This window comes from Durio zibethinus, chromosome 8, assembly GCF_047325235.1.
Source record: "Durio zibethinus cultivar Kanyao isolate XHJ-2024 chromosome 8, ASM4732523v1, whole genome shotgun sequence".
Classification (NCBI taxonomy): domain Eukaryota; kingdom Viridiplantae; phylum Streptophyta; class Magnoliopsida; order Malvales; family Malvaceae; genus Durio; species Durio zibethinus.
Window position 1 is genome coordinate 26,887,228 of NC_143169.1, and position 14,692 is coordinate 26,901,919.

A 14,692-nucleotide genomic window follows, 5' to 3' on the forward strand; every position below is an offset into this window, starting at 1 on the left:
CCCGCTCGTGGCCCGCATTGGTGCTCGACCCAGGCTCAGGACACCCGGGCATGGTGCACGGGCGTTAGGGAGGGCTCATATAAATTCATGGGCCACAAAAATGGCTTTGGCATATAGAGTTCATTCCCAGTCTAAGCTTCGATCGGATCGAGGGTTGTGGCAGTAGGATCGATAGCACACAGAACGAAACCTAGTTGATCCTCAGCTTGCACATCTTGCCTCTCTGGCCAGCATAGTGCCCGCCCACTTGTTTTGTGGGTTGACTTAGGCATATAAAGTTCATTCCCAGTCTAAGATTGGATCAGACTGAGGGTTGTGGTAGCAAGACCCGCAGCAGGATCGACAGCATGCAGAAGGGGACTGTGCCGATGCTTAGCTTGCTTATCCTGCCTTTCTGGCTGGCTCAATGCCTGTACGCTCATTTCGTAAGTTGACCTAGGCATACAGAGTTCATTTCTAGTCTAAGCATATGGAGTTTATTCCTAGTCTAAGCTCAGATCGGACAGAGGGTTGGGGTAGTAGGACCCGTAGCAGGATGGATAGTATGTAGAGAGGGATCGAGTCGATCTTCGACCTGCAAATCCTGCCTCTCTAGCTGGCTCAGTGCCCGTATGTTCGTTTTGTGGGTTGACTCATGCATACAGAGTTTATTCCCAGTCTAAGCCCCAGCCACACTGAGGGACTCGCAACAGGATCTACAACACACCGAAGAGGACCAGGTCAATCCCTAGCTTATGCATTTTGGCTCTCCGACTGGCTCAGTGCACGCACGCTTGTTTCATGGGTTGACTTAGGCATACGTAGTGCATTCCCAGTCTTGACCAACCAAGGGCCGGATGCTATCGATGGCGTTTGGGGTAACAACCAAGGGGGACCTGCAGTAAGATCCTTGTCTGGTGCATCCTACCCTCGAGGTTGGTTTAGTGCCCGCACACTCGTTTCGTGGGCTGACTAGGGTGAACGGAGTTCTTTCCCAATCGAGACTGAGAGACGGAGGGCCCCAGGTCATACCCAACCCCGAAAAAGGGTGACGTGAAAAGAAGAAAGGTTGGTGGGGGAAAGGGAGGAAGGGACGAATTGAAACAGTAAAGGGTTGAATCTCAGTGGATCGTGGCAGCAAGGCCACTCTACCACTTACAATACCCCATCGTGTATTTAAGTCATCTGCAAAGGATTTTACCTATCGCTCGGTAGGAATTGAGCACCAAGGAGGCCTGTATAGCTCATCTGCCGCGGGGGCTACACCTACAACACGTGCCCTTGGGGGCCATGGGCCCCTACTGCGGGTTAGTAATGAAGCGGCAGGCACGTGCGTCGCTTCTAACCAGAATTTTGACTTAGAGGTGTTCAGTCATAATCGAGCACATGGTAGCTTCACGTCACTGGCTTTTCAACTAAGCGCGATGACCAATTGTGCAAATCAATGGTTCCTCTCGTACTAGGTTGAATTACTATCGCGACGCTACCATCAGTAGGGTAAAACTAACCTTTCTCACGATGGTCTAAACCCAACTCATGTTCCCTATTGGTGGGTGAACAATCCAATATTTGGTGAATTCTGCTTCACAATGATAGGAAGAGCCGACATCGAAGGATCAAAAAGCAATGTCATTATGAACGCTTGGCTGCCACAAGCCAGTTATCCCTATGGTAACTTTTTTGACACCTCTAGTTTCAAATCCCAAAGGTCTAAAGGATCGATACGCCACGCTTTCACGGTTTGTATTCGTACCAAAAATCAGAATCGAATGAGCTTTTACCCTTTTGTTCCACACGAGATTTTTGTTCTTGTTGAGCTCATTGTAGGACACCTACATTATCTTTTAATAGATGTGCCGCCCTAGCCAAACTCCCTACCTAACAATGTCTTCCACCCAGATCGACTGGCTAAGGTCGAGCTTGGGTCTAAAAGAAAGGGTCGTGCCCCGCCCTCAATTCACGGAATAAGTAAAATAACGTTAAAAGTAGTGGTATTTCAATTTCACTAGGGGGCTCCCACTTATCCTACACCTTTCAAGTCATTTCACAAAGTCGGACTAGAGTCAAGCTTAACAGGGTCTTCTTTCCCTGCTAATTCCACCAAGCCCGTTCCCTTAGCTGTGGTTTCTCTAGATAGTAGACATGGACAATGGGAATCTTATTAATCCATTCATGTGCATCACTAATTAGATGACGAAGCATTTGGCTACTTTAAGAAAGTCATTGTTCCTCATGCCGTTTACCCGGGCTTGGTTTAATTTCTTCACTTTGACATTCAGAGCACTGGGTAGAAATCACATTGCGTGAACATCCACAAGGACCATCGCAATGCTTTGTTTTAATTAAACAGTCAGATTCCCCTTGTTCGTACCAGTTTTGAGTCGACTGTTCATTGCCTGGGGAAGGCCCCCGAGGGAGCCGTTCCTAGTCCATCCCCTGGTCGACACGCGGTGACCCGCTCTCACTGCGGGGATAGCTCGAGCAGTGCACCAATAGCCAATCAGTTCAGGACTAGGACGTCCGTGCCCAGCCCTCATAGCCAATCTTTTTCCCAAGGTTACGGATCCATTTTGCTGACTTCCTTTGCCTATATTGTTCCATCGACCAGAGGCTATTTACCTTGGAGACCTGATGCGGTTATAAGTACGATTCAGCATGGATGGCACTCGATCTTTCATATTTTCAAGGGTCGTCGGGGCACACCAGACACAACACGACGTGCGGTGCTCTTCCAGCAGCTAAACCCTATCTCCAGCTAAGCCATTTCTAGGGTGGACGAGCCGTTAAATGAGAAAGATAACTCTTCCTGAAGCCCTAACTGACGTCTCCAGACTCTCTAACATTGCCGTCAACCATTGCGTCCCGGTTCAAGAATTTTAACCTGATTCCCTTTCGAAGCTCACATGAGACACACTGTCGAATGGGTTTCCCCCGTCTCTTAGGATCGACTAACCCATGTGCAAGTGCCATTCAAATGGAACCTTTCCCCTTTTTGGCCTTCAAAGTTCTCATTTGAATATTTGCTACTACCAACAAGATCTACATCGACGGTCACTCCGTTCAAGCTCACACCCCGGGTTTTACGATGACCATCGCTCCCTCTTACTTATCGGAGCCTAGCCCTTGCCCGAACGACTGGGTATAGGTCACGCGCTTAAGCGCCATCCATTTTTAGGGCTATTTGATTCAGCAGGTGAGTTGTTACACACTTCTTAATGGATTTAAACTTCCATGACCATCATCCTACTATCTTAATCGACCAACACCCTTTGTGGGTTCTAGGTTAGCACGCAGTTAGGCACCATAACTCGACTTCTGATTCATCCCTCATTGCCCGTTCTGCTTACCAAAAATGGCCCACTTGGAGCTCTCGATTTTGTGGTGTGGCTCAATGAAGTAGTCGAGTCATCCTACCTATTTAAAGTTTGAGAATAGGTCAAGGGCATTGCGCCCCCGATGCCTCTAATCATTGGCTTTACCCAATAGAACTTGTCAGGGGCTCCAACTATCCTAAAGAAAACTTCGAAGGAAACCAGCTACTAGATGGTTCGATTAGTCTTTCACCCCTATACCCAAGTCAGACAAATGATTTACACGTCAGTGTTGCTACGGGCCTCTACCAGAGTTTTCTCTGGCTTTACTACGCTCAGGTATAGTTCACCATCTTTCAGGTCTCGACTGGCATGCTCGCACTCGAACCCTTCTCAGAAGATCAAGGTCAGTCGGTGGTGCACCCGCAAAGGATCCCACCGATTAGCTTCCTTGTGCCTTACAATTTTTTTGGCCCGTTGACTTATACGCATGTCAGACTCCTTGGTCCATGTTTCAAGATGGGCTGAATAGGGAACCCGCAGGTCGACATCAGGAACACACCGGGGCCATGGCATGCCGAGACGATGCATGCTGTATTCCATGATCGTGGTGATGATGACTTCATAAGCGCATCAAAATCTCAGGCTTGGGCCATCGTCGTGACCTGCGTCGGTCCACACCCTGAGTCGATCGATGGATCGACTCTTACCGTTCCACATCCGATTGGGGTGCATAACCGACCCCCATTGGCTTCCTTCCCAACAATTTCAAGCACTTTTTGACTCTCTTTTCAATGTCTTTTTCATCTTTCCCTTATGGTACTTGTTCGCTATCGATCTTTCACCCGTATTCAGCCTTGGATGAAATTTATCGCCCAATTGGGGTTGCATTCCTAAACAACCCGACTCACAGACAACGCCTTGTAGTGCGACAAGGTTCGGGTACAATAGGGCTTTCACCCTCTTCGATGCCTTTTTCCAAGGGACTTGAGCCTAGTCCACCACTGAGGATGCTTCTCCAGACTATAATTCGAACATCGGGGGTGCTCGATTCTCAAGCTGGGCTCTTTTCAGTTCACTCGCCATTACAAAGAGAATCTTGGTAAGTTTTTTTTCCTTTACTTATTGATATGCTTAAACTCAACGGGTGATCCTGCCTAACCTAAGATCGTGATGCAAACATCAATTGAGCGATGCGGGGGGTCTAACGGGCTACGGGTGGACAATGAGTGTGCATCATCGGGGATGAGGCATGCTGGGAGCTCTACCACTAACGATCACGGTGTTGTCATTACCGAGGACTCATTTTTGGGCCAACTACAACCAACAAGATCGCGGGAGGCCATCTTCCACCTTCCTCTTTCTCGGGAGCTTGATGGGCGAAGGGTCGAGGGGGGGCGATGCCGTATGACACCTAGGCAGGCGTGCCTTCGACCTAATGGCTAGGGGTGCAACTTGCATTCAAAGACTCGATGGTTCACGGGATTCTACAATTCACACCAAGTATCACATTTTGGTACGTTCTTCATAGATGTGAGAGCTGAGATATCCATTGCCTAGAATCATTTCATTTTTTCACGACAAAAGCAGTCGCGATGCTGCCCGTGCATGCACCATAAACAGAATAAGTAAAATAATGTTAAAAGTAATGGTATTTCAATTTCATCCGGGGCTTTCCACTTATCCTACACCTCTTAAGTCATTTCACAAAGTCGGACTAAAGTCAAGCTCAATAGGGTCTTCTTTCCTCATTGATTTTGCCAAGCTTATTCCCTTAGCTGTGGTTTTACTGGATAGTAGACAGGGATAGTAGGAATCTCGTTAATCCATTCATGCGCATCACTAATTAGATGACAAGGCATTTGGCTACCTTAAAAGAGTCATAGTTACTCCTATCGTTTACGCACACTTGGTTGAATTTCTTCACTTTGACATTCAGAGCACTGGGCAGAAATCACATTGCATGAGCATCCACAAGGACCATCGCAATGCTTTTATTTTAATTAAATAGTCAGATTCCCCTTGTACCAATTTTGAGTCAACTGTTTGTCCCCCAGAGAATGCCCCCGAGGGAGCCATTCCTAGTCTGTCCCTCAGTCAACATGCGGTGACCCGTTCTCATCACGAGAGCAACTCGAGCAGTGCATCGACAGCTGACAAGTTCGAGACTGGGACCCTGTGCCCAGCGCTTAGAGCCAGTTTTTTTCCTGAGGTTATGGATCTATTTTATCGACTTTCCTTGCCTACATTATTCTATTGACCAGAGGTTGTTTACCTTGGAGACCTGATGTGGTTATGAGTATGACTGAAAGCAGACGGTACTCGGTCCTCTAGATTTTTAAAGGCCGCCAGAGGCACACCAGACACAACGTGACGTACGATGCTCTTTTAACCTCTAGACCCTACCTCCGACTGAGCCATTTCTAGGGTGGGTGGGCCGTTAAATAGAAAAGATAACTCTTCTCGAGGCCCCCACCGACGTCTCTGGACTCCCTAACGTTGCCATTAGCTGTTGCATCTCGATTCAAGAATTTTAACCCAATTTCCTCTCTAAGCTCATACGGGATGCACTGTCGGACGGGCTTTCCCATCTCTTAGGATTGACTGACCCATGTGCAAGTGCCATTCACATGGAACCTTTCCCCTCTTCGAACTTCAAAGTTCTCATTTGAATATTTGCTACTACCACCAAGATATGTATAGATGGCTACTCTGCTCAGGCTCGCGCCTTAGGTTTTACAATGACTGTCGCACCCTCCTACTCATCAAGGCCTGGCCTTTGCCCTGACGGTCGGGTATAGGTCACGCACTTAAGTGCCATCCATTTTCGGAGCTATTTGATTCGGCAGGTGAGTTGTTACACACTCCTTAGTGGATTTTGACTTCCATGACCACCGTCCTACTATCTTAATCAACTAACACCCTTTGTGGGTTATGGGTTAGTGCACAGTTGGGCACCGTAACTTGGCTTTCGGTTTATCCCGCCTCACCAGTTTTGCTTACCAAGAATGGCCCATTCAGAGCTCTCGATTCCTTGCTGTGGCTCAATGAAGCAGCCGCGCCACCTTACCTATTTAAAGTTTGAGAATAGGTCAAGGGCATTGTGCCCCCAATGCCTCTGATCATTGGCTTTTCTTGATAAAACTTGTTGGGGGCTCCAGCTATCCCGAGGGAAACTTCAGAGGGAACCAGCTACTAGACAGTTCGATTAGTCTTTTGCCCCTATACCCAAGTCAAACGAATGATTTGCACGTTAGTATCGCTGTGGGCCTCCACCAAAGTTTCCTCTGGCTTCACCTTGCTCAAGCATAGTTCACTATCTTTCGCGTCTCGACGGGTATGCTCGCACTCGAACCCTTCTTAGAAGATCAAGGTCGATCGATGGTGCACTCGCAAGAGATCCTACCAATCAGCTTCCTTATGCCTTACGGGTTTTCTGGCCCATTGACTTGTACTCATATCAAACTTTTTAGTCTGTGTTCCAAGACAGGCCGAATGGAGAGCCCACAGGCTGACATCGAGATCACACCGGTGCCATAGTACATCGAGACGACATGAGCCACGTTTCATGATCATGGCAATGATGTCTTCGGGGGCACATCGAAAGCTCTGGCTTGGGCCACAGCTACAACCTGTGTCGGTCCATGCCTCGAATCGATCGACGGACTGACTCCTACCATTCCACATCCAACAGAGGTGCATCGGCCCCCATCCACTTCCCTCCCCACAATTTCGAGCACTCTTTGGCACTCATTTCAAAGTCCTTTTCATCTTTCCCTCACAGTACTTGTTCGTTATCGGTCTCTCATCAGTATTTAGCCTTGGACGGTATTTACCGCCCGATTGGGGTTGAATTCCCAAACAACCAGACTCACAGACAGCGTCTTATGGTACGACAGGGTCTAAGTACAATGGAGCTCTCACTATCTCCGGTGCCCCTTTCTAGAGAACTTGGGCTCGATCTACCACTGAAGATGCTTTTCTAGACTACAATTCAGGCATCAGGGGTGCTCGATTCTCAAGCTGAGCTCTTTTTGATTCACTCACCATTACTAGGAGAATCCTGGTAAGTTTTTTTTCCTCCGCTTATTGATATGCTTAAACTCAGCGGGTGATCTTACCTAACCTTGGGTCACGACGAGAGCATCGAATTGAGAGATGCGGGGGGTCTGACATTGCAGACTTGTTCGACCAACTTGGGAGCACAAAGTGGTTCACCAAGCTAGATTTGAGGTCGGGCTACTACTAAGTCAGGATCACGGAGGGAGATGAGCCAAAGACAACATGTGTCACTCGGTATGGTTCGTATGAGTTCTTGGTGATGCCTTTCGGACTCACAAATGCCCCAGTAACATTCTGCACCCTTATGAACAAGGTACTTCAGTTGTTCCTTGATCGATTTATTATGGTTTATTTGAATGACATTGTGATCTACAGCCAGACTTTGAGAGAGCATGTAGACCACTTGAGGTAGGTGTTCAAGGTGTTGTAGGTGCACAAGCTATTTGTCAAGAGGGAAAAATGCTCATTTGCCCAATAGGAGATCCCATTCTTAGGCCACATAGTGGGAGGTGGTAGGATACGTATGGATGAAGGCAAGATGCACGTCATCCTGGAGTGGGAACCACCAGCCAAGGGCACTAAGTTGAGATCATTCCTTGGGTTGGTCAACCACTACAAATGCTTTATCAAAGGTCACTCAGCAATAGCCACACCATTGACTGACTTACTTAAGAAAGGGAGAGCATGGGAGTGGAGTGCAGGATACCAAGAAGCCTTTGACAGGTTGAAGTGGGCTGTGACCAATGAGCCAGTCTTGGTCTTGCCAGACCATGCCAAGCTGTATAAGGTGTATACAGATGCATCATACTTTGTCATAGGGGGCGTGTTGATGTAAGAGGGACATCTAATCATGTTCGAGAGTAAGAAGCTGAATGAGACTGAGCACAAGTACATAGTCTAAGAGAAGAAGATGACTGTAGTGGAGCACTACTTGCTCACTTTGTGCCATTACATGTTGGGGTTAAGGTTCGTGGTTAGGATGGACAATGTGGCGACTAGCTACTTCCAGACACAGAAGAAGCTGTCCCTCAAGCAGGTGAGATGGTAAGATTTTCTTATGAAATTTGATTTCCAGATGGAGTACAAGCTAGGGTAGGCAAACCTGGTGGTAGATGCCCTGAGCAGGAAGGCTAACCTTACTGCCATTAGCCAACCAGAGGGGTCACTAGTGCCACGTATCAAAGAGGGACTTATGTATGATCCTACAGCCAAGGCTCTTATGGAGTACGCCCAACAAGGTAAGACTAGGTAGTTTTTGGTGCAAGATGGTTTGTTGTACACCAGGGGTAGTAGACTGTTTGTGCCGCAGGATGGGAAGCTCAGTAAGGAAGTTTTGCAAGAGTGTTTGATTCAAGGTGGGTTAGACACCTAAGAGTGAGTCGTACCTTAGCGTTGATCAAGGATCGGTACTACTGGTGGCACATGAGGGACGATGTGGAGGCCTATGTAAAGACTTGTCTTATGTGCCAACAGGACAAGGTGGAGCTCAAAAAATCAGGCGGTCTCTTGGAGCCATTGCCAGTGCCAGAACGACCATGGTGGAGTGTTTCTCTAGACTTTATAGTCGATCTACCCAAAATAGGGGTTTGAAAGCGTCATGGTAGTGGTAGACAAGTTTTCCATGTATGGAATCTTCATTCCAGCAACCAAGGAGTGCCCAACCAAGGAGGTAACTTGATTGTTCCTAAAAAACATGGTATCTAAAACGGGGACACTTTTCCAACAAAGGCATATCTCGAACAGAGGGTGAGCAGGTGCCGATGGTGGTTGAGGCATGTGCCCGCACCAAAGGCTAGCGCATGCTAATGGTGTTCGATACGACTGCCCTCACCAAGGGCCATCTTTTGTCGATGTTGATCAAGGTAGGTGCCCGCACCGGTTCCAACTTGTGCCCATGCCGATTGAGCCATGCATGCACTTATGGTGGTTAAGGTATCTGCTTGTACCAAGGCCCAACACGTGTCGATGTTGTTTGAGGCATGACACATGTTGACGGTGATCTAGGCAAGTGCCCATGTCACACCCTGGACAGGTGCGCCAGGCACATCGGCACACCAGCATGTGAGCTAGAGGTTGAGGCCCGCACACTAGGCGCGCTGGTGGGTATTTATGCGCAAGGCCTAAGAGACAAGGTCAGAATGCCTGCCCAGCTTGCAGGCAAGCCCGTGAGGCCAAGGCCTAGCCTGTAGGCTGCCCACACCACATCCAGAGGGGCCCAAGATGAAAGATATGCAAGTGAATCTTCTGGAAGTTTGTAGGATCAGCAGAAGCCTCCTGGTAGATTTGGTTGACCCTAGAATTCAAGAGTTAGAATCCTGATTGATTGTAATCTTTGTAATTCCTTGATTTTAGCCTTTATTCTAGGGATATTGCCATTAAGTGTAGCTAGAGCCCCAACTATAAATAGAGGGCTGCTCCACCCTCATTTGTACACCATCAAACACTTCTGTTTCAGTGAATACAGAGCATATTTCCAGCATTCTACCTTGTTATCCTGTTTCTCTTTAACTTGCATAATCAGCCCTTCCCATTGTTCTAGTGCCTGGACGCTTATGTTTTAGGCTAACTTAGGCATAAAGGAGGAGATTCCAAGCCTAAAGCCGCATGGATTCTGAGTCTAAGGTCAGAGCCTGTGACAGTTGGTATCAGAGCAAGTTCAGTTCTACGTGTTTATGTTATGCAAGTTAGATCGTGATTGAGGAGATGGCATCCCAAAGTGACGTTGTTAGCCAACAACTAGAGGCCCAGGAACAGGGGTGTGGAAGAGGTAGGAAAGCCAGTTCAAGAGATATATGGTCTACCATAGACGGTAGGCTGGCCAAGGTGGAGGTGACCATGGGTGACATGGGGGAAAAGCTTGAGAAAGTGGAGACTCACATTGCATCGCTAGACTCCATGGGGTAGGAGATCCAAGGTGAGCTACAAGCTACTTTCAATAAAGGCATGGGCATGATCACCTAAAGGAATGAGGCCTTGGAGGCTGAAGTGGTGACTTTACATGATGGCATAGAGGCCATGCGCCAGTGGATGGAAGAGCTTGCCAGCGAGCTCGTTGCTTGCAAGACTGCCATTAGGAATGGCATGTTTGCTCAAGATGGATGTCCCCAAGCCTAAAGAGTTTAAGGGAACTAGGGCAGCCAAGGAAGTAGACAACTACCTATAGGGTATGGAATAGTATTTCTAGGTCATGGGTATGCAGGACGACACAATAAAGGTAAACACTGCTACTATGTATCCACTAATGTAGCCTTGTTGTGGTGGAGGCGCAGGTGTGATGATGTTAGGCATGGGAGCACCAAGATTGGAACCTGAGAAGAGTTCTAAAAAGAGTTTAGAGAGTAATTTTACCTAGAGTATGCCGATGATGAGGCATGGGCAAAGTTACCCAGGCTGAGCCAGCAAGGGGATATACGGAGTATGTCCAAAAATTCTCTGAACTAATGTTACAGATCTTAAATCTAGGTAAGAAAGATGCCTTATTTGCTTTCATGGATGAGCTGAAGCCATGGGTGAAGCATGAATTACAACGAAGGGGAGTTCCTGACTTGGCTAAAGCCATAACTACTACTGAGTCCTTGATAGAGTTCAAGCCTGTAAACAAGTTTGAGTCTTCCAAGCCCAAGGGTAAAGGTAAGGATGAGAGTGCTCGAAAGAAATAGTCCAAGAGGAAGGATCGTGACTAGGTGTCCAAAGAAGGGGACTAAGACCATTCAACCAAGGATGACAAGAGGAAGCCATCAGTAGGCTTGTGAAAAGCAAAAGGGGATCGAGAGCCACTAGCATGCTACCTATGTGGAAGGAGCGACATAGCTTGCAATTGCCCATAAAATGGCAAGCTAGCTATTGTAGAGAAGGAGTCTGATAAGGAGCCAGAGACAAGGGCAGTAAAGCTTAAGTCGTTGGTGTTCAATGCTATCCAGAGTAAGGGGAGTCGTAAGCCAAAGGGCTTGATGTTTACAGATCTGATGGTTACGTGTCAGAAGGTGAGCGCACTGGTGGACATAAGTACCTCACATCTTTTTATTTTAGGTGATGGAGCCTAGAAGCTCAGACTAAAGGTGCAGCAAGGGACTGGTACCATTAAAACGGTGAACTCCAAAGAAGTTCCAACCATTGGAATAGTACGAGAAGTAGAGTTACAGCTTGGAGACTATAGAGGTAATACCCATTGATGACTATGAGTTTGTGGTTGGTTAGATTTCCTTGTTTGGATTAATGCCCTCCTTGTGCCTTTTGCCAATTGCATTTGCCTTTTGGATGCACGGTGCCAATGCCTAGTGCCATTGAGAAGAGGGTCTGGAGTTGGGTTACGGGTGGTCTCAGCCATTCAATTTGCCAAGGAGGTAAGCAGAGAAGAAGACACCTTCTTGGTAGCCCTAAAGTATGAGGAGCCAAGGGAGAAAGAGATCGAGTCACCCTTGGAGGTGCTGAAGGTGTTGAAGACCTTTAGGGATGTGATACCCGTAAAGCTGCCTAGCCAGCTACCACCTAATAAGGAGGTAAACCATATCGAGCTGGTGTTCGAGGCCAAGACACTAGCTAGAGCCCCTTATCGTAAATCCTCACCAGAGTTAGAGGGACATCCAGTGGCGTTCGAGAGTAAGAAGCTAAATGAGATTGAATTCAAGTACATGGTGTAAAAGAAAGAGATGACTGTAGTGGTGCACTGCTTGTGCACTTGGTGTCACTACCTGTTAGGGTCAAGGTTCGTGGTTAGGATGGACAATGTGGTGACCAGTTACTTCCAGATGTAAAAGAAACTGTCCCTCAAGCAAGCGAGATGGCAAGATATTCTTACGAAATTTGATTTTCAAATGGAGTAGAAGCTAGGGCAGGCAAACCTTGCAGATGCCTTGAACAGGAAGGCTAACCTTGCTGCCATTAGCCAAGCAGAGGGGTCACTGGTGTCGCTTATCAAAGAGGGACTTGCATATGATCCGACAGCCAAGGCTCTTATGGAGTATGCCCAGCAAGGTAAAACTAGGTGGTTTTAGGTGCAGGATGGTTGGTTGTACACCAGAGGCAGTAGACTGATTGTGCTGCAGCATGGGAAGCTTAGCAAGGAAGTTTTGCAAGAGTGCCATGATTCAAAATAGGTTGGACACCCAGGAGTGAGTCCTTGGCACTGATAGAGGACCGATACTACTGGCCACATATAAGGGACGATGTGGAGGCCTATATAAAGACTTGTCTTATGTGCCAATAGGACAAGGTAGAGCTAAAAAAACTAGGCAGTCTCTTAGATTCATTGCCAGTGCCAGAGTGATCATGGAATAGTGTTTCTCTAGACTTTATAGTCAGTCTACCCAAAGCAGAGGGGTTTGGAAGCATCATGGTAGTGGTGGACAGGTTTTGCAAGTATGGAATCTTCATTCCAACAACCAAGGAGTGCCCAATAGAAGAGACAGCTTGATTGTTCTTAAAGAACATGGTTAAGTACTGGGGAGTGTCGAGGACCATTGTTAGTGATCGGGACGGGCGTTTCACGAGCAGATTCTGGACTGAGTTGTTCAAGCTGTTGGGGTCAGACTTAAACTTTTCCACCAGCATGCATCCACAGACCATGGGCAGACTGAGCGTGTGAATGGACTATTGGAGGTCTACCTTAGGCATTATGTGAGTGCCACACAAAGGGACTAGCCAAAGCTGCTAGATGTTGCATAATTTTCCTATAGCTTGCAAAGGAGCGAGGCAACGAACTAGAGCCCATTTGAGGTTGTGATAGGGTAATAGCCACTAACACTTGGTTCGATTGTTGCAGGTTATATAGGGCTGAATCCAATATCATACAAGTTTGCCAAGGCATGGCAGGAACAAACTGACTTGGCTAGAGTCTGTCTACATAAGGCGACCAAAAGGTCGAAAAAGTGGGTAGGCCAGAATAGGTGGGACGTGCAGTTCCAGGTTGGAGACTTGGTGTTGGTGAAGCTGCATCCCATTAGGGGGCTACACATAAGCCTAGTGCAGAGGTATGAGGGACCTTTTCGAGTAGTCAAGAGGGTAGGCAAGGTTGCCTGGAAGATGGATATGCCACCTAAGCTGAGGGTACACCCAGTGTTCCATGTAAGCATGCTCAAGCCATTCCTTGAGGATGAGGGAGATCCAGGACGAGTAGAGTCAAAGTGTACACCATTGGGAGCAAGGGCTTCATATGAGAAGGAGGTCCACAGCATCATAGCTGATAGGAAGGTGAGACAGAAAAACTACCAACCAAGATAAGAGTACTTGGTGCACTGGAAGGGATTTCCAGATAGGGTGGTGAATTAGGAACCAACAGAGGACTTATGGCAGTTCGGAGACCAGATTAGGTAGTACCATGCAGAGGACGCAATGAGGGTGATGCGCAATCAAGTGGGGGAGAATGTCACACCTTGGACGGGTGTGCCAGGCACATCAGGTGCACAAGCACATGAGCTAGAAGTTAAGGCTCGCACACCAGGCGCGTTGGTGGGTATTTGCACGCAAGGCCTAGGAGACAAGGTCAAAACACCCGCCCAGCTTGCAGGCCAGCCTGTGAGGCCAAGGCCTAGCCTACAAGCTGCCCGTACTACATCTAAAGGGGCCCAAGGTCAGAGATACGTAAGTGAATCTTTTGGAAGCTTGCAGGATCAGCAGGAGCCTCCTGGCAGATTTGATTGACCCTAGAATTCAAGAGTTAAAATCTTGATTTATTTTAATCTTTGTAATTCCTTGATTTTAGCCGTTATTCTAGGGATACTGCCATTAAGTGTAGCTGGAGCCTCAACTATAAATAGAGGGCTGCTTTACCCTCATTTGTACACCATCAAACACTTCTATTTTAGTGAATACAGAGCATATTTCTAGCATTTTGCCTTCTTATCTTGTTTCTCTTTAACTTGCGTAATCAGCCCTTCCTATTGTTCTAGTGCCCGCACGCTTGTGTTTTAGGCTAACTTAGGCATAAAGGAGGAGATTCCAAGCCTAAGGTCGAACTGATTCTGAGTGTAAGGTCAGAGCCTGTGACACCCACACTAAGGGCCGACTTGTGTAGATGGTGGTCGAGGCATGTGCCCGCACCAAGGCCTAGCTCGTGCCGATGGTGGTCGAGGCAACCGTCGCACCAGCTCAAGGCATGTGCTCTTACCAAGGCCCAGCACGTGCCGATGGTGTTCAAGGCAACTACCCGCACCAAGGCCCAGCATGTGCCGATGGTGTTCGAGGCAACCACCTGTACCAGGGACCATCTTCTATCGATAGTGATCGAGGCAACCACCCGCACCAAGGCCCAGCATGTGTCGATGGTGTTCAACGTAACTGTCCACACCAGGGGCTATCTTTTATCGATGGTGGTCAAGGCAAGTGCTCGTACCAAGGGCCGA

General features: G+C 47.8%; 2 non-coding genes and 1 pseudogene across 2 annotated transcripts; all 3 read right to left on the reverse strand.

Annotated features, from left to right (window-relative positions):
- Positions 1-1,072: 1,072 nt before the first annotated feature.
- On the reverse strand, positions 1,073-4,461 carry LOC149517735 (25S ribosomal RNA). Its single transcript, XR_016344412.1, has one exon. It is a non-coding gene; the product is annotated as a 25S ribosomal RNA (ribosomal RNA).
- Positions 4,462-4,698: 237 nt separating this feature from the next.
- LOC149517736 (5.8S ribosomal RNA) lies at positions 4,699-4,854 on the reverse strand. Its single transcript, XR_016344317.1, has one exon. It is a non-coding gene; the product is annotated as a 5.8S ribosomal RNA (ribosomal RNA).
- A 694-nt stretch (positions 4,855-5,548) lies between these two features.
- LOC149517737 (25S ribosomal RNA) lies at positions 5,549-7,402 on the reverse strand (annotated as a pseudogene).
- Positions 7,403-14,692: the final 7,290 nt, after the last annotated feature.